The following is a 19782-nucleotide window of genomic DNA, read 5'->3' on the forward strand; positions in this document are numbered from 1 at the left end:
GAAACTCTACAAAAAATAATAAAATCCACAATTCGTGAATCATGACAAAGGATTTGTTCATATAGGAGTAACCTTGTACAAATATTTACACATGGAAACTTGCACATAAGAACATTGTATCCATCAAATATTATATTGAATGAATTACAATAATGATACGTTACACTCTCACTTATATCAATACAACATGAGGCCTCATAATATAACATTGAGGTGCTCATAAAAAATTTCCAATATGGATAATTGATTAAACTATCTCCATAATTATCTCCACAATATCTCCACAAATATTTTAACTTATTCTTTGTGATTTGCATCCCTAACTTCTCTCATTGTCTTGATACTTAATCATAAGTAGACTTTTACAATAGCTCTACTTTTATTATAAATATTTTCATTATATTATACATATGAATTATTCCATCATACTCCCTCTTAATGAATACTTATGATTTAGTATGGATGTCTTGAGTTGTATTATTCTTTAGTCTTCTACACTCTTCATCATCTTCGTTCATCTTTATCTTCATCTACATCTTCATTCGTCTTTTCGTGTTGCAACATTCTGAATCTTGAGTCATTCATCTCAACTAAATCATTTTCATATCAAGGATTGCTTTAGCTTGCCCTTGATGTTCCCATGGGTTCTCTATGGATTTCCCTTCAACTATTACATCATACTCAGGGTTTTCTTGACTCACCTTTAACCTCAAAATGGCTCAATTTACCACGGACCAATCATTACATCAAGTGGTTTTATCTTACCACAAACCTCCATATTTCATTACAAAGTGATTTTTGGTTCACAACAAACCTATTGAAATTGTAGCTTGTGTCGGTCTTCATAATGTAATGTAAAACTATCATTAATGTATTTATCATATTCATTATTATATTTATTTTTGTCCAAAGCATGATTGTCATGCTTATAGAGTCAAAAAGAGTAAAGAATAAAATGTACTTGAGTCATGTCCCATTTGGACATTTGTAAGAAAAAGAAAATTGATTTCGTGTTTAAGTCAATGTCCACCAAAATGCTCAAAGTCAACCCTCCTTGGAACAAGTCAACTTGGGCCTCCAAGAGCCACCTATTCGACCCTCCTGGACAACTATATATAAGAAAGAATTTCGACCCTATTGGATCTCATCTATTCGATCAAAAGGAATACATCTAAAATGAATGAGGAAGAGGAGTCAAAGCAACTCAAAAGAGAGAGAAGGATGAAGTCAAAACCAAGAAGAATATTCTAAGTTTGACCAAATCTTTTACCTAATGACAGCTCAAACATGTGGATTGTAAAGTCTGTGGAGATGGCCAAATTTCAGCCTCCCTTTGCAAGTCTCAAATTTCAATGTGCTGACCAGATTTGGATAGTTTGACCATTATTGTCTTTGATAAGAGTTGACCAAATTTAGAGGTGACTTGGAGGAGGATCGGACTTGAAATTTTGATGGCAGCTTTGGGTCTTGGTCTTAGTCTTGGATATCTCATTTTGATTTGATTCTATAAGAGAAGGGTTATTGTGTTTTCCCCCTTGTTGGGTTTTTCCTTGGCTTGAAGCCTAATTTTTTTGTCTCTTGTTTCTTTGTTTTCCTTGAAGGTTGAATATTTTGTATAATTTCTTAATGAAGAAGACATAACAAATAATAAAGAAGAGATATAAACATTCACAAGTAATTATTAAGTAAGGAAATCAAGTTTAAATCTCTTTATACTTGGTTTCTCAACATGGTATCAAAGCTATGGTAAAAACACTAAGTTAGACAAGGTAAATTGAGATTTATAGAAGCAAAGGATGAGCTAACAAGGAGTAAAATTATGGGGATACATCTAAGTTTCATGTGGCATACTATGAGAAGAAGAGATTTGAATCTTGTGTGCATCCTCTCTGGAATTTTAGGCATGAAGTTTTTCGGACCTCCCTTTCGGACCTGTGGCACCTCTTTCTCGGAATTGTGATACCTTCCTTTCAGACCTATTGCATCTCAGCTTTGAACCTGAGGCCTATTCCTCCTAATATTTGTGGCCTACAATCCAAATATTGTAATTATACCTATGACCTTCTACATTCAACCTATGGGCTCATACTCTTGAACCTATGAACTCTCTTCTTGTGAAAAAATCAGACAATATTTGAAGACAGAGCTTTGCAATTGAGCATTATTTGAATAGTATTAGAGGCATCATTTGGCGCATCCTAGTGATAGTGGTTGAGACAGGCCTGAAATCATCTTTGAAGTTACTTGCAAGGAATATTGAAGACATTTTGGGGCATTAGATATGGTTGAAGACATTCCTTGTAAAGCCTTATTGAAACCCTTACTAGAAAAGCATTGGAACCTATTTGGAGTCTTCAAGTGTAGCAACCTTAGATTGATGAGTGAGCTTGGATGATATTGTACCTATCATTGAAAATTTATGAATTATTTATTGTAAAGATATGAAGAGTCTTGAAAACTCTTTAAAGCCTTGCCAAAACTAAACTTGATCTTGAAGTAGATCTAAACGTGTGGTAACAATTATGAACAGTCTAAACCTATAGTGATACTCTGAAAAGATACAAATATTTGAAGTAATATAAATATGTGGTGTGATAGAAGATCATAACTATGTGAGAAAATGATCTAAATTCTCTATGACAAAGATACAAATTGTTTAGAAACCCTAATTTCCCATGATAGAGAAATTTTTGATTTGATGAATTTCTCTATGGAATAATTTGAGACATGATTATATGGCAACTTGAGTGAAGATCTATGGCTCTGCAATGAAAATATGTCTTTACATCTTATATGTTTATATGACAATATCTGAGGGACATTACACCATAATATATGTGAAAGACATAAGTTTGAAGACCTAAGGATACAAAATATCACCTTGTCAATGGTATATAGTGGGAGAGACCGAAGCTATAAGGACCGTCTCTAAAATTTTGTGACTTGGAAGAATTGTGAGAAGATAGATAATGTATGTGCAAAACCATTCTAAGAAGTATATATGGTTTGCATCCTAATTTGATGTTTGAAGATTTAAGGTACCTTTTTTGAAAAAAAATTGATATATTTTAGCTACATAAGAGGCAAATAATATATGTTGCAAAGGACATGATCTCTGCAGGGATGGAAAGGTAAAGTTGGAGACATACATCTATTTTTTGTTCTTTTCATAACCTATATTGCATACAACACTAATTCCTTTAGGTCATGATTACATCTAAGAAATGACCATGAAGAGTGAGCTAACAATCTTATGATTCTTTACAGTGATGGGTCTGTATAGATATATTAGAGATTGTTGATATAACATTCGAATTTTCTACTTGCGTGTGAAGACTAGGTTTTGTAATTAAGGAATGAAATTAACTCCATATATAGAATTCATGTCAATAATATTTCTAGGGTTTATACTAACACATTAGTGTTGGAACTTTTAAAAGAATGTAAGGCCTTGAAGTATTTATAACTTGAAGCATCTAGGGTTTGTAAAACCTAGCAAAGGTTTGATTTAGAAAACACTAGGAACAAAACCCTAGTTAATCGTTTCTGTTGTAAAAATAAAACTTAGCTCTTGAGTATGATAGTAATGACATCATGCTGATGTAAGGGAAAGGTTGATGAATGGTCCCATATTAAGAGGAAGTTGCCTCTACTCAAAAGATAAGTATTCCACATCTCTTTTCCTTGATTACTAATCATTTCTATTTTTTCTATGCACTTTTCCTAATGATATTTGTTCTTTCATAGTCTTCTAATAAATTTTGTAGGCCAGCTCAAGAAATATCTAAGATTTATTACCAGATGGAAGAATTGGAAGATTTTAACAAAGCACATAGATTTATTTGGATATTAATAGACATAAATGAAGAAGAAGGGAGAAGTTTGAAGTATGCATCAAATAAATCAATTATATGGAAACATGAAAGAAATGCCAAATAAAAAGGAAGAAGTTCACTTACCTCAGTTGGTGATCCAGGGGATCCAAAATATTCCCAAAAATAAAAGTGCTCAAAATATCCCAAAACTAGTGCCAAATCGTAGATCTCATTGTTTTGATTCCAATGATGTTTGAATCACCTCAATCAGACATTGTGTGAGGAAGTTATCACGTTCGGAAGTTTTTCGCAAACAGTAAAAAAAGTCTTGTAGGGTTGGCTAGGAAATATGCAAATACCATGTGGAAGTTCATATGCTAACATGGTTTTGATGTTAATAGGGTGACTGTGTAGTATAGAGCCAATAGAGACAAGACACGTGGCATTGTTGTACAGAGGCAGTTGTCGTGATTTGAATGGTTGGTGTTGATTTGTTTTGGGACAATCATAGAGTGACATGTGGCCCAATCACAGGGTGCCACATGGCACTCCAGAGTAGGCCAAATTTTTGTTAAGGACCAGATGAGCCTCCGCGGGGTTCGACCCTATGACCTCTGACAACAAAATCCACTGTTACGCCACATTGTTACGTATAATACATGGTGGGTCACTTTAATTTAGAATATACAATTGGCATCGTTGGGGGAGGGTCAGGCCGACGGGCTCGCTCGACTAGTATAGCTTCAAGTTACATGATTTTAAATCACCGTGGCGAAAGGTGGGAGGGGCGAGGCGTGTGGCCCTAGCGACGGGTTCTTTTGACACTTGCTATCCTAGATCCATCATAGTTATATTTCTATAGCACATTATTACAAATAAATTAAGAGAATATATTATAGGTATTATATTAAAGTGATTATCAAAGAATCCATTTGAATGAAGAAAAAACTATTGCTCCATATGCTATGAAATCATTCTTAACCCTACTCTTCTTAAAACTACCTTCTTGAATCATCGAATAGCCTCCACGAGTGCGATGAGTAAGTTCAACCATTTATGGTAGGCCACATGCATCTATATTCCCTGATCGTCTCTTCGCTTGCCACAATAACTGCATCAAATAATGTACAAGCTACTCACATTATCATGGATAACATAGGGATACACAATAGAATAAATCCACTCTCAGAAATGATATATTATTCTCCTCCCATATTCTTGGTCTTTCCATTGAATAAACTTTGTAAAATTGGAGGGAACATTTTATTAAAAACATAATCACCTTGAATGAAACCCCAACAATACAACAATTCAAACTTTGATTTAGAAATACAACATGGATAACACTAAAGGAGGAAGATCTGGAACTTTTACCCATTGTTACACTAAATTTTGTCACCATGACTGTCAATTTATATCTCTTTCATATGATAAGTGTCTCAAGTAAATATCTTATGAAGCTTGAAGTAAAACAATACTAGGGACAAAAAGAATTTTGGGTTGCACTGCTTAAAAAACATTTTTGAGTATCTGTGCAATTTACCTATCCATTACATGTGCATGTGAAATTATTACCATTGTGTCTTGCGCAATTCTGCGCACTATCTTCCACTATAAATTGTGCAATCTTGTTCACGCAGGTAAAAATAAAAAAGCAAATTCTAGAAGCTTTGATGAAGGAATCTTATCCAAATTAGAAACATTGAACTACTAAATAATTGTGCCTCGTCCTTTGGTTCATGGAACTAATCTCCTCCTTTTAAGCATCATATCCCTTGAGAAGAGGAACTAGAAACCTCCTCCTCTTGCCTACAAATTGAGCACAGGACTAGAGGTTGGGAGAGACTTGGATTTGTAAAATTATGATGCTGATTTTGGGTCTAAAGAGCTTGTCATTAAGGGAAGGAACAAAGACCATTGGAAGAGGTTTATGACATCAAGGAAACCAGGTTGTAAACTTGTTCTCCTTTGAATTTAATACAAAGTAGTTGTTCTTTCCTAATTGCATCTATTTTCATGTTATTTGAAGGTTCCTTGATCACTCACATGGTTTATAATTGATTATTGATTAAAAATTGTTATAAATGTGATATGGATTCAGAAACTTATTTGCAACTAAATCATAATTATCGCAGAAATTTAAAAACTGAAATTGATTATTGATTCAACTATATGTTGTATGTTAACTTAGGGATTTCATTTTCCTTTGATTTTATATGTCATATTCTTTGATCCATTTGAATGTTTTTGTCTATGCAAATCTCTTTTGGAGCATCATGGAGAAGTTGTGAAAAGCATTGGGAAAACCTATTGTTTTGGATAATTTGGTATCTACAGATAAATACTAATTCCCTAGGTAAGTAGCCATATCTAGAACAACAATTTAAAGCACTTTAGCCTTTTCTTATAAGCAATAGATAAGACAAAGAAGATGATAAGACCTACTTGTAGTTCCACTTTCCTCTTGTCTCCTTTGTATCGATCCTGTCGCTCCTTCCCGTACTTAACATGCTTGAGAAGTACCTGTAAACACAAACAGAAGATAAAGAACCGATCAAAGAAAAAGATCTATTGAATACAAGTAAATGGAATCAAATACATTTCACACATATAAGCATCATATGACAATACAAACATATGGGAGAAAGGTTCAAATACTTTATTGAATAGAATAAGGAATTACAACCATTGTGTCTAATTCAAAGTCATTCCTCCAGCTTGGATCCCATCCACATCACATCAAAAGCATGACAAACTTGTAGCATTACAATACTTGCTTCAAAGCCAATTCTCATAGCAACATTATCTCCTTACAATTCAACATAGTCTAGCCCCTGATCACTTAGATGAGTGGTCAATTTATAGGGAGATGAAGGAGGTTTTGTCATAAATGGTGGTATTGAATGGCCTTCCATACTTAGAATTAGTTCCATGGAGGAAGGGATGAGAGGATAGGATGCATCTTAACTCATTCCTCATCCATTTTCAAGCTCATAGGAGTTGATAAGTGAGGGAACCTTCTAGATGACTCCAAAAGATAAGAATATTCCCCAAACCCTATGTGAATTTCACTCAAACTCACCTAGCGTAGGTGAAAGGAGGCCTAAGTGCTTTGCAGAGAACCCTGGCATGGACTCAACTGCTCTACAGCACACCCTTACATGGGCCTACCTATTATCGTGAAATCTAGTGTCTATGCAGAGCTGCTAGTCCCACTAAGGCTGGTAGCTACCTTAGAAACAAACAAACTAAAACCACTTTCGTTTTCCTTTATGAGAAGTAGATAAGAGGGGAATAAAGAAGACCAACCTTTGTCTTGTGCTTGGTTCCTTGCTTGATTCCTCTCCCTTCTGATAGTACCCAGCTTCAAAGAGCACCTGTAGAATCAAAGCAGCATAACACTATCCAAGAACATAGATCTATTATCATAAACAATATAGACCAGATATATATTGACCACACAAATGCATATATCATCAATCATACAAGAATGTGGAGGAAAACTTGAATAGCTTTATTAATAATCAAGAATAGCAAAGAGGATTACAACCAATTGTTCTGACCCAGCATCATCCTCTCAGAAAGAAATCCCTTCTTCACCTCATGAAAAGCTTAGATCACCCAACTCTATGATGTTGCACTAAGAAACCAGCAGCACTTCCTTACAAGATACAAAATTCCAGCCCCTGGATCTCTGGGATGAGGGATCCATATATAGATGTTTGCAAGGGGGGTGAGTCAGCTTTTGAGATTTGATTAGTGTCCTCTCTCTGATAGTTCTTGATTCCACTTGGATATTGATGATCGCTTACTCAACCCTGGGTGAATGTAGAGAGGCAAGTGTCACAAGAGAAGTTTCTGGAAGATTCCATGATCCTCCACCTTGCAGATTGACCCTGCCATTTGTCCACTCTCGCCCATCACACCCCATAGAAGGGCTTTTCAGTATGCATCACACCTCCTGTGTGTATTTAGGTGGAATGCAGCGCACTTTGACCATGGAGCAGGTGAGATGGTCTAGTTTTGACCAGTTCTGAGTGGTTTTTCATGGAGAACTTCTGTGAGAAGATGTAATCAGTTGACCTTATTCTTTTAGAGGTTGGAACAACACTTTTAGGGACTTAAGAGCCCTTGGTTTATGGACATTTATGATTGGGGTTGCAGTGCCCAAAAATGTCTATAACAGTTGCCCCCTAAATCATGAGGTCGTTAATCTGTTGATGTCGGGTGAAATGCTTTATCATGAGGATCTGAAGTTTTTTCAAGCTGGAAGGTGACCTGTAATAAGATACAATACAATACATTATCTTCATAATATTTTCATGATCTAGCTGAGGCGGGCATTCCCATGCTTAGCTTTATAAATTCATTTTCATGTACATAAGACAGACAATCGTCTGAGTGTAGACTGATGATCTTGGTAGAGCCATCATCCCTTGGATTGGATGATTATCTATGCAGTAATGATGTACATTTGATGTCTTTATTTTCCTGAATATATATCGCAGCCCGGATGGATGAAACTAGATCTGGGGTCTTCAATCTCGTTCGATCTTCACTCAAAGTACAAGTCGATCCATGTGAGAGATGTTCTGGAGTCGAACATGGAAAGACATCGCCTGATTACCAGCCGATGATGTAAGTTGTTAACAGGCACGAGAGGAATCATCGATAATGATGATGACCCTCAAGGTACTATAGTAAAATTCACGTGGTGTGAATAAGGGACTTGGCATCAAACACCACGCAAAGTGTTTCGGTCAAAGGCCATTGATGTAAACCTGTCGCCGGAAGTGAGAAACTTGCCATTGAGGCATGCAAGTTTCAAAGTACTGAAAGGGTTGTTCCCAGATCGACTTCTTGGATAATGAGCTGATGTCGACAAGAAGCGATCCGTCATAGGAGGGCCTTAGTGAATCCCACATCAATGACACGGAATGGAGCAAATTATTTTAATGGAGGTGAAAACGATCTGGTGATATAAGGTTCAGGGTGGCGGTCATGAAAGAATGGAGTGTAAATGTATTGTAGTGGATGAGACACAAGTGAATTCTTTGAGCGACTTCTCTTGAACATATCGGCGACACTGACATGATGGATTGGTAGCGTTAACCCCAAATATGGATGGTGTGATGGACCCATGGTGATATGACCAATGAATGGAACAACCCAACCTGACTCGGATGCGGAGTGAAAGTGTCATGTTCAAGAGCGACTTGCTACCAATAAAGTTTCTTCAAGTTTTCTTCCCAATTTTTCCCCAGTCATTGTTGACCAGTACCTCTTTATTTTTTTCAAGCTTGAGGAGGATAACATATGATTGTTCTATAATTTGCCCTTCGGGAAAACCCATTGCTATGTTTTAACAAGCCTAGCCATAGTGAAACTCGTTCTTGTCTGTATGGACAAGTTTTTTGCTATTCGGTTTTAACGAGTTTGACGACAAAGATAACTCGGTCCTTTTCAATTTTAGAGAGTTTGAAAAAGGGACATAAAGAAAACTCCAATAATCCTTTTTCGTTATATAATCCCTTAAGTTCGAAAAAGTATAAAACAATACAAAAGGGATGAATTTTCGGTAATTTTAACGAGCCGAACAAAACAAGCGCTCGATCTTTTTGTGTAATGATACCTCAAGTCCAAAAAGATTAAAATCTAAAGGAGGGATAGCACTTTTGGTCCCTTTAACGAGTTGGAGAGGCCAATTGCTCAGCAATCTTTTCATATTTTACGAGTCAGTTGAAAAGAGCTTAAAGGAGACTCGTTTTTTGAGGGACGAGTGATAAATTCAGGTAGCAGCTGAATCCAGGTAAGGTTTGGAATTTTCCAATCACGGCAGTGTCACAAGGATGGCTAACAGGATCACTATTCGCAGCTATTCCTCAAAAAGGGTAAACAAGCAAATGGAGGTGAATGATCAGCCAATACAGAGTGGAGGTGATGAATGGAACACGACCAAGGCTTCAAAGGCTGATGATAATACATTCACAAAGGTTATTTACCAGAAAATGGTTCATTTTTTTAATGAGCTTAAACTCTGGGGGAACATTTGCTCATTGCTTATGTTTATTTTTTAACGAGCTTGAATTCCGCGTTAAAACTGCTCGATCCAGTCGTATAATAAGGATGTCTCATTTAAAAATGGCATTTTTTCAAAGCTTTGCCCTGCATCATTTCTTTATGCAAGTTAGGAAACGACCAATCCTATGAGTTTAAAGGGTTAGAGGACCTACAAATTTAAAAAAATAAATGGTCGCTCTTCACTTGCATGCCCCCAGGTATAGTGAAGTAGAGTTTCCAGGTTACCTCTCAATTTGTAGACAAAACATTTGTTTTATCGGGAAAGGCCTACCTTAACAGAGGTATCTTATTCCGGTCTAACCCCATTTTCCTAAATGGACGGGTGTGTCAACCAGTCATATATCCTTCGCGGAAACCTACCCTATACCCAAGGTTTTCCTGTCGAAACAGGCCAGGGTGCATGCCCCCTGGGTTTCAGTCATATCCTCTGAATCACTCGCACTCATCAAGAGGATGGACTGGGGATTGATGAGACATTCCTTGCGTGAAAAGACCATTCAGGGATGGTATATGACTATTTTCTATGTGTGAATCGGGGAATGAAAGCTGGTCTACAAGCTTGACCACTCTTCCTTCATGCGGAAAACACATTACTCTAAAGAGTGAGGAGACAATGGCTCCCATGCAATAAATATAGTCGCGTCCAAGGAGTAGATTATAATCCAAGGGTCCTTGGACTACCATTATGTTCATGTGAATGGTTTTCCTTCTCAACGTTATCGACACTTTGGGAAGGATCCCTAATGGTCGACTGGTTCCCTTGTCAAAGCTTGTTAGATTTCTCATCTCAGGCAAAAGCGATGGCGAACCAAGCGCTTTCCAAGCAGTTGAGGAAAGGATACTCATAGAAGCCCCTTCATCTATGATGGTACCAGTCATGACCATTCTATATATTTGAGCAATGATTTGAAATGGTACACTAGCTGGTAAACGGGGTTTGCCTAGTAGATTCTAATCGAAGGAAATAACCAGGTTGCTTGGAGGTGGGATCGAATAGACGGCCGGATATGACTCTGACGTACTTCCTTCCTATGGTAAAGGAATGGGTAGACTGCCTCCATGTTCATTGGAGTCTGTGCTTACGAAGAGAATTTGAACGGTGTTGTTCTTGTTCTCTTCGGTGACTGTATCATCTGAAGATGGATCCTCTGAAGGCAAGACCGGGTCAACTGTCGCCTTGACCTTTTGACTTTCGTCTGGTGTGGATTCAGATAGTTTATCTGCAATGATAGGCACTTCGGCGGACCATAATGGCGTGTTAGCCGGATTTTCAACTAGTGACGAACTTGGCAAGAGTTTCTTATATCGAGGAGGAAGTTGTAATAGTGAAACCAGATGGTCGTCCAAAACTCTTTTAGCCTCGTCTAAGAAGGGACAACGGTGGATGGCGTGATCGCCTTCACACATTTTACAAGGAAATTTACATTTTCCTTTTTGTCCAGGAGCTTCACTTTCACTAGTCGACGGTGTATGATCATCAGAGGTTGATGACACCGGATTGTGCAAACGAGGAGACCAGTCCCTTAAGATCTGAGGGATGCAAGGACAATCTCGATGATAGTGGTCTCCTTTGCAAATGACACATGGCGATTTAGGCCTGGACTGTGCAGTGTGTGGATTTTCGCTAGACGATGCTTGGTTGCCCCTTTTCGCCTTTGGCTCCTTCTTCTTCTTCTCTTTCTTCTTCTTCTCCTTCTTCTTCTCGGTTACTTGATTTTTGGCTTTACCAGCTTCATCAAGCGAAGAGGAAGGAGGAGAGGAAGAATTGGACGAAGTAGAAGGTTGGGGGGTAACTCTGGTATCGTTTAGTTGCTGACTTGATTGTTCAGGAATCATGGTGTTCTGAACGATAGAGGTTGAGAAGAGCCATACGGGCAAGCTGATTGTCAATCCTGGAAGCGACAATGTGGCCATATGGGGCGCACCAACATCTCCCCAAGAGGAGAAAGGACTAGGATTTCCCCCAAGGGGAACTCCTTGGTTGGTGGACTCCATTTTTCTCAACCTAAGACCAACGTAGGAAAGGTGATATTTATTCTGATTAAAATAAATTTTAGACGCTTTGACACAACTTGTTTTTTCAATTTTTAAGAGTCGAGAAAAAGCAAAAGATGACTCTAGTCGCCTTCGATTTTTAATGAGCTTGAAGTGACAAGTGCTCGGATGGACCTTTTCCTTTAAGGAGTCTGAAAAGGAACGAAAGAGACTACTCTAGAAATCTAGACAGAGGGATTACCAAACCAATCACAAAACTACAGAATACTTTTTACGGTATGGCAGTCAATCTTTCCGAATGTTGTGTTCAGTGCATTGCGATCGATAGGGCGGCAGACATGGCTTCCTATGGATAAAGGATAAAGCCTATTGTGGTCTCCCAATATATACTTGACGGTACGTGGGAGCACAAGTCCGTACTGGCACTTATCATCTCAAAGTGGAGGAATCACCCAACCATCAATGAAAACAACAATTACCAGGCTTTACGACGCCGAATACGTCTCTAGCCTAGAATTCTAAATGTTGTGTGTTAGGTTCCAAAGCGTTTTTAGATTCATTAAATTTATTTTACAGTTGATCTTGCTTAAGGAATTTGCCTTTCAGGTTCACTGCGTGATGTAGATGTACAATTCCTAAAATGCAATCTAAGATGATAAACAATTGTTTAATCTTCTTTTTGCAATGAAAATCCTAGCTACTAAGGAAAGAGAGATGATATTCTTTCAACATAGAGCAGAGAGCACACACTATATGCACTATCCTAAATCAAACCAACAAACAGTCTAAATGCAAATGCACATGCATGTATTTGTTTTCAGCCTTCTTAATGTGTGAATGATAAAAAGAAAGCTAAGCGCAAATCTGAATTATTTTTCAAAGCGACATTACTAACAAGTTTCTTTTCAAGATAAAATGAAGACAATGACGACACTTTGCAATTTGGAATTGAAAACTTGCTTTCGACACTTGCAAAACTACTAATTCAAATCAAGTACAAGAGTAACAGTGTAATCGACTATCAAGAACAATTGGATTCTCTTGTATGACTGAAAATAACACTTGCAACACTTTCAAATCAAGAAACGACAGCTCAATTATGCTACTTCTTTGTAAAGATAACTGAAAATGGCTCAAAATACATAAAAACATTTATAGTTCTTTGCACAATGGAGGCGGAATAATGGCAAGGAAGGGGGTTTCAATAGAGGTATACTGACTACAGACAGCAAAACTCCTGAATAGAGCTGAAAAGAGTGAACACAGAAACCAAAATCTAGGAGCAGGAGAGGTCTAATCTGGTTAGCGCACCTGTAACACAAGGAAAGTGGGATGCAGTGCACCTACTACACTCGGGAAGTGTGATGCATCCAGAATCCAAAGAATAGATAGTGCGATGGTCTAGGGACGAGACTTCAACTAGGTTTCGGGTCACAGTTTGCAGCTCAGTTCAGGGATTTAGGCCGAGCAAGTGGTAATCAATAAATAAATCACAAGGGTAGATCTAAGGAGGTTACTAGAGCCACCACAAGGGAAATTAGAGAGCTTGTAAATCGATTGTTCAGTTCATAAACAAAACCCGGAGATAGACTGAAGCAACATTGATCTACTTTGCACTTGCATAGCAAATGTAGTTCGAAGGCTAGTTGGCTTAACTTCAGTCTCTATCTGTAAGTTTATAACGAAAACAAATATAGAAAAATAATATATTCGCTCCCCAGCAGAGTCGCCATTTTGTTATTGGGAAATTTAGTGTCTATGCAAAGCTGCTAGTCCCACTAAGGTTGGTAGCTACCTTACAAACAAACAAACTAAAACCACTTTCGTTTTCCTTTATGAGAAGTAGACAAGAGGGGAATAAAGAAGAGCAACCTCTGTCTTGCACTTGGTTCCTTGCTTGATTCCTCTCCCTTCTGATAGATCTTTGCCACTCGCTTCCTTATCTACCCAGCTTCAAAGAGCACCTGTAGAATCAAAGCAGCATGACACTATCCAAGAACATAGATCTATTATCATAAGCAATATAGGACCAGATATATATTGACCACACAAATGCATATATCATCAATCATACAAGAATGTGGAGGAAAACTTGAATATCTTTATTAATAATCAAGAATAGCAAAGAGGATTACAACCAAATGTTCTGACCCGGCATCATACTCTCAGCAAGAAAGCCCTTCTTCACCTCATGAAAAGCTTAGATCACCCAACATTATGATGTTGCACCAAGAAACCATCAACACTTCCTTACAAGATACAAAATTCCACCCCCTGGATCTCTGGGATGAGGGATCCATATATAGATGTTTGCAAGGGGGGTGAGTCAGCTTTTGAGATTTGATTAGTGTCCTCTATCTGATAGTTCTTGATTCCACTTGAAGATTGATGATCTCTTACTCATCCCTGGGTGAATGTAGAGAGGCAAGTGTCACAGGAGAAGTTTCTAGAAGATTCCATGATCCTCCACCTTGCAGATTGACCCTGCCATTCGTCCACTCTCACCCATCGCACCCCATAGAAGGGCTTTTCAGTATGCATCGCACCTCCCATGTGTATTTAGGTGGGATGCAACGCACTTTGACCATGGAGCAGGTGAGATAGTCCAGTTTTGACCAGTTCTGAGTAGTTTTTCATGGAGAACTTCTGGGAGAAGATGTAATCAGTTGACCTTGTTATTTTAGAGGTTGGAACAACAATTTTAGGGACTTAAGAACCCTTGGTTTATGGACATTTATGATTGGGGTTGCAGTGCCCAAAAATGTCTATAACACTACCTGCACTGGTCCCTCTAGAGGTCATTTCAGGATGTCTTCATGTCATGAAACTTTCTGGGAAGGAGGCATTCAAAAGGGTGACTTGTTTAGGGCATGTAGCAACTTGAAATTAGTATTTGATGAGCCCTAAAACATTGATCTAGATTATGGGAGTGATGTGCCCAAATGGATTTGTAACACCTGCCCCCTAAAGCATGAAGTCAAAAAATGCAAATGTCAAATGAAATGCTTTACAATGTGATGAGCAGGTTTCGAAGTGGAAGGTGCCCTGCATCAATTACAATCATGATATTTTTATTTTTACATGAATCGCTAAGGGAAGGCATACCCATGGTCAGCTTATAAAATTTCATTACATGTACATAGATAGTCGTCTATAGATATAGACCCATCATTAAAATGACCATCAATGTAAAGCCATTGTACATATGATTTAGTACTCTTGAAATCGTAGCCTAGATGGATGAAACTAGATCCGAGGTCTTCTATCACGTTCAATCGTTCACTCAAGTATGAGTCCAACCATGTGAATATGTGATCTGAAGTCAAACATGGGAAGACACCATTTGTTTACCAGCCAATGATGTAAGCTGTTAACAAACGCGAGAGAAATCACTGATAATGATAATGATCCTCAAGGTACTGCAGTACATTCTACATGGTGTGAATGGATGATTTGTTGTCGAACACCATACAAAGCCTTTTGATCGAAGGCCATTGATGTCAACCTACAGCCGAAAGTGAGAAACCTGCCATTAATGCATGCAAGCCTCAAGTTACTGGAAGGGTGTTTCTAAGTCAACTTCTTGGCTAATGTGTTGATGTCGACAAGAAGCGGCTCATCGCAGGAGGGCCTTGATGTATCCCACATCAACGACACAAAACGAGTATAATTATTTTCAAGACTAAATTTTACTGACGACACAAGGTTCAGGAATGGTTGTCATGAAAATGAAGATTTATGGTATTGCAAAGGATGAATTTTACTGATTGAATTCTCTTGAACATATCGGTGACACTGAATGAATTGGCAACATTGACCCAAAACCAAAGTGATGGATGGTGTGATAGACCATAGGTATGATAACCATCAAGCAGATAACCCAACCCAAATAGTCTTAATGAATTGGCAGCATTAACCCAAAACAAAAGTGATGGATGGTGTGATAGACCATAATTATGATAACCATCAAGCAGATAACCCAACCCAAATAGTCACGGAGATGAAGTGAAAGTGTCATGTTCAAGAGTGACCTGCTACCATAAAGTGGTTTACCCCTTTTTCCCATTTTCCCCAATCATTCCTGACCAATACCTCTTTATTTTTAATCAAGCTTGAGGAGGATAATATATGCTTGTTGTATAATTCCACCCTTCGAGTGAATCCATCGCTATGTGATGTTTTAACGAGTCTAGCGAAGGTGAAACTCAGTCTTGTCTAGATGGAAAAGTTTGTCGCTATTTGATGTTTTAATGAGTTTAACGACAAAGATAACTCGGTCCTTTTCATTTTTAAAGAGTTTGAAAAGGGACAAAAATAAAACTCCACAAGTTCTTTTTCGTAGATTTGTCTCTCAAGCTCGAAAAAGCATAAACAATATGAGAGAGAACCTATTGACCATGTTCGGTCAACGTATTCCTTTTTTGTAAATAATATATCTCAGTCCGGAAAAGGGTTAAAATTATAATAAGTAGATGTCATTTCCAATCCGTTAATGAGATGAAAAGGACAAGTGCTCGACAATCTTTTCATATTTCGAGAGTCTGAAAAGAGCTTAAAGAGGACTCCACTTTGAGGAACAAGTGGTATCTAGGATAGCAACTGGTTCCGGTGATGTTGGAACTTCTCAAAACATGTTGATTTATGTGAAGAGGATGGCTAATAAGACCACTCATTGCAACTGTTCCTCAAAAAGGGTAAAACAACCAAGTTAAAGCGTATGATCAGCCAAAGGGATGGTGGTGATGGGATGAAAACAACCAAGGCTTATTTGATGAAAGAGGCTGATAGAATGACAATCACGAGGGTTAAAATGGAGATGGGTTCATTTTTACACAAGCTTGAACCATGGGAAACTATGCTTGGATTTAGTTTCATGTTTACACAAGCTTGAAATGAAAAATTGTGCTTGGATTCAGTTTCATTTTTACACAAGATTGAAATGAAAAAATATGCTTGGATTCAGTTTCATTTTTACACAAGCTTGAAATGAAGAACTATGCTTGAGATTGCTTTACATTTCTCCAACATGATGAAAGGGAGAGTCTATTGTAACCAGATGGAAGTCGTTGTGGTGAAGCAAGACGGTTATCGAACACCTTTTTGGCTTCATCCAGATAGGGACAAAGGTGAATGGGGCGATTCCCTTCACATAACCTACAGGGAAAATTAACTTTACCACTAGGTGCATTCCCCCCAAGCTTCATTACATTCACCTAAGTAGACTATTCGTGGCTATCAGGTGGATGGAATGAAGGTTATTTTACAAGATCAAGTTAAAGACTCGACTGGGATTTTACGAGATCTAATCAAAGACTCGACTTGGAACTTTGCTCCAGGGGACCTTGCTTCATTTTTTAATGAGCTTGACACAAGACAAGGAACTCTACTCAGATTCCTTATTTCATTTTTTAACGAGCTTGAACAAGACAACAAACTATGCTCATACTCCTTGTTTCATTTTTTAACGAGGTTGACACAAGACCAGGAACTATCCTCATATGCTTGGTTTCATTTTTTAACAAGGTTGACACAAGACAAGGAACTATCCTCATATCCTTGGTTTCATTTTTTAATGAGGTTGACACAAGAGAATAAACTATCCTCATGGGAGTTGTTTCATTTTTTAAAGAGGTTTTTTATTAAAAGAACTATCCTCATATCCTTGATCATGACCCATACAAGGTCATGACTTCCAAGAGGTTTTCATCTAATGGGAGAACAATGCTCTAGAAGGGATCCGTATCAAGGAAACTGAGATCTAGTTCCAATGCCCTTAGTACATAATGTACAACATCACGGAATTGATTGTGAGTTGATGTAGGCATGGAAAAGGTTGCCACATAATTAACTTGTGGCGGGGATGATACCATTGGTACAAAAGGACCACTTAGGTAAGATGGTTGACTGGAAGCCATATTTTGACCGAGAAATGAAAGCTAGTCAACAGTGACAATTCTTCCTTCATGCCGGAAACAAATCACTTGAAAGAGTGTTGAAACAATAGCTCCCATGTCATAAACATAGCCGCGCCCAAGAAGTAAATTGAAATCTAAAGGGATTGGGACTGCCATCACATTGAGATAAACAATTTTTCCTCCCAAAGTAATAGGTAACTGAGGGAGGATCCCTAATGGTTGACTGCTTCCTTTGTTAAAAGCCAATAGATTATGGGTAACAAGCACAAGTGGCAGCGAACCGAGCGCTTGCCAAGTAGTAGAGGAAACAATACTCACAGATGTACCTTCATCTATAATAGTTCCAGATACAATAATATTACAAGCCTGTACTATGATATGGAAAGGCACATAAGAAGGAAGACAAAATCCTGCCAGTCGATTCCAATCAAAGGAAGTGACCAAACTACTTGGAGGGGGTACCATAAGAATGGGAGTATTATCCCCTTGAGTTACAAGAATGGGAGGATTTTCCTCCTGTCTTTATGGAAGAGGAGGGTTGTCCCCAAGCTCATTGGAATCTGAAGAAACAAAAAGAGCTTGAGTGGTATCATATTCACTCTCTTCGGGAAAGGTACGATTAACTAAAGGTGAAATTGAGTCAACTGTTTCCTCGACTTATGATTGGTAAAGTATAGACGCATGGGATTCACATTCAGAGAGAATGGGTTTGACCGACGGTTGATTTTGGTCAGTTAATTTATTAACTAGTGAAGGATTAAGGGATAGTCTCCTGTAACAAGATGGAAGTCACTACCGTGAAGTAGGAAGGTTATCGAACACTTTTTTGGCTTCATCCAGATAGGGACAAAGGTGAATGGGGTGTGTTATCACTCATAATTTTCTCTAGAAGTTATCAGAAGAAAGAAAATGATCGAGGTAACCACAAACCAACTTTTGGACATAGGCTCTAGCCAACCTATGCTCAGAGAGGGCTCTCTTTGTATGATTTAGCTTTGTTTGCTGGGATTTCAGGCTAGTTATGAATGTTTAGGGGGTTTTTTATTTGTATTGAAGATTGGGTGGTGGGATCCTTAAAGCAGATGGATAGAATGATGTCTTTAGACCATTGGGCTATGGAGTCAACAGAAGGGCAGCAGAACTGGATCAACTCACTAAAGGGAATGTTCAAAGGGCAAGATAGCAGAGTAGAGTGCAGGTCTTTGGGCTAGAGGGGTGAAATGGTTTGAATTAGGGTGAGAGAGCAATTAAGAATTCTCAGACCGGGACTTAAACGAGGAACAGAGGGTAATTGGAAACAAAGGGCAATTAAGAATCATTTTCTATAGATTATAAAGAGACAACCTAAACTAAGGAGCAATTAAGAATTCCTTAACTTAGATATCAGTAGAAAACATTTATATGCCTAACTGTTAAAACAGAGTGTAATTAAACAAATTCTGAGATAATACTCCAGTTATAGCATTCAAATTCAGATATACATTGTGGAAAAAATTTAAGAAAGATAACAACAACGTGAGAAAATACTTGTCTGCACTTTGCTCAACACATGAATCCTTTGAAATATCTGGTCTTTATTCATCAATCCAACTTGTTGGCTCAGTCAATGATCCAATAGCTTTACAGTAATTTGATCAAGAAGTCTATAGAAATGTTTAAGAATCCACACCTACATACTTCGAATTGTGAAGTATTTATACTAAAGTTTTATTACAAAATATCTCAAACTAACTTGAGATTTAATCTAGGAAATACAAATATCTTCTGGCAAGAAGATAGAGACAGCTATTGAACTACTTTCATGCTATCCCATTTATTGTGGTACTGCTAGCCTTTATGGTTTGGTTTTAGCCCTTTATGCTCTTTTCTATTTGGATATTTCATGCTGGAGGCTTCATTTACTTCAGGCTTTCATCTGATACTCTTTAACACTGATACTCTTTGACTTGCTGACATGTCAATATCCTTTACTGTGA

This window comes from Pinus tabuliformis, chromosome 6 (genome assembly GCF_031772625.1).
Source record: "Pinus tabuliformis cultivar Carrire ecotype Pingquan chromosome 6, CPIR1, whole genome shotgun sequence".
Taxonomy (NCBI): Eukaryota; Viridiplantae; Streptophyta; class Pinopsida; order Pinales; family Pinaceae; genus Pinus; species Pinus tabuliformis.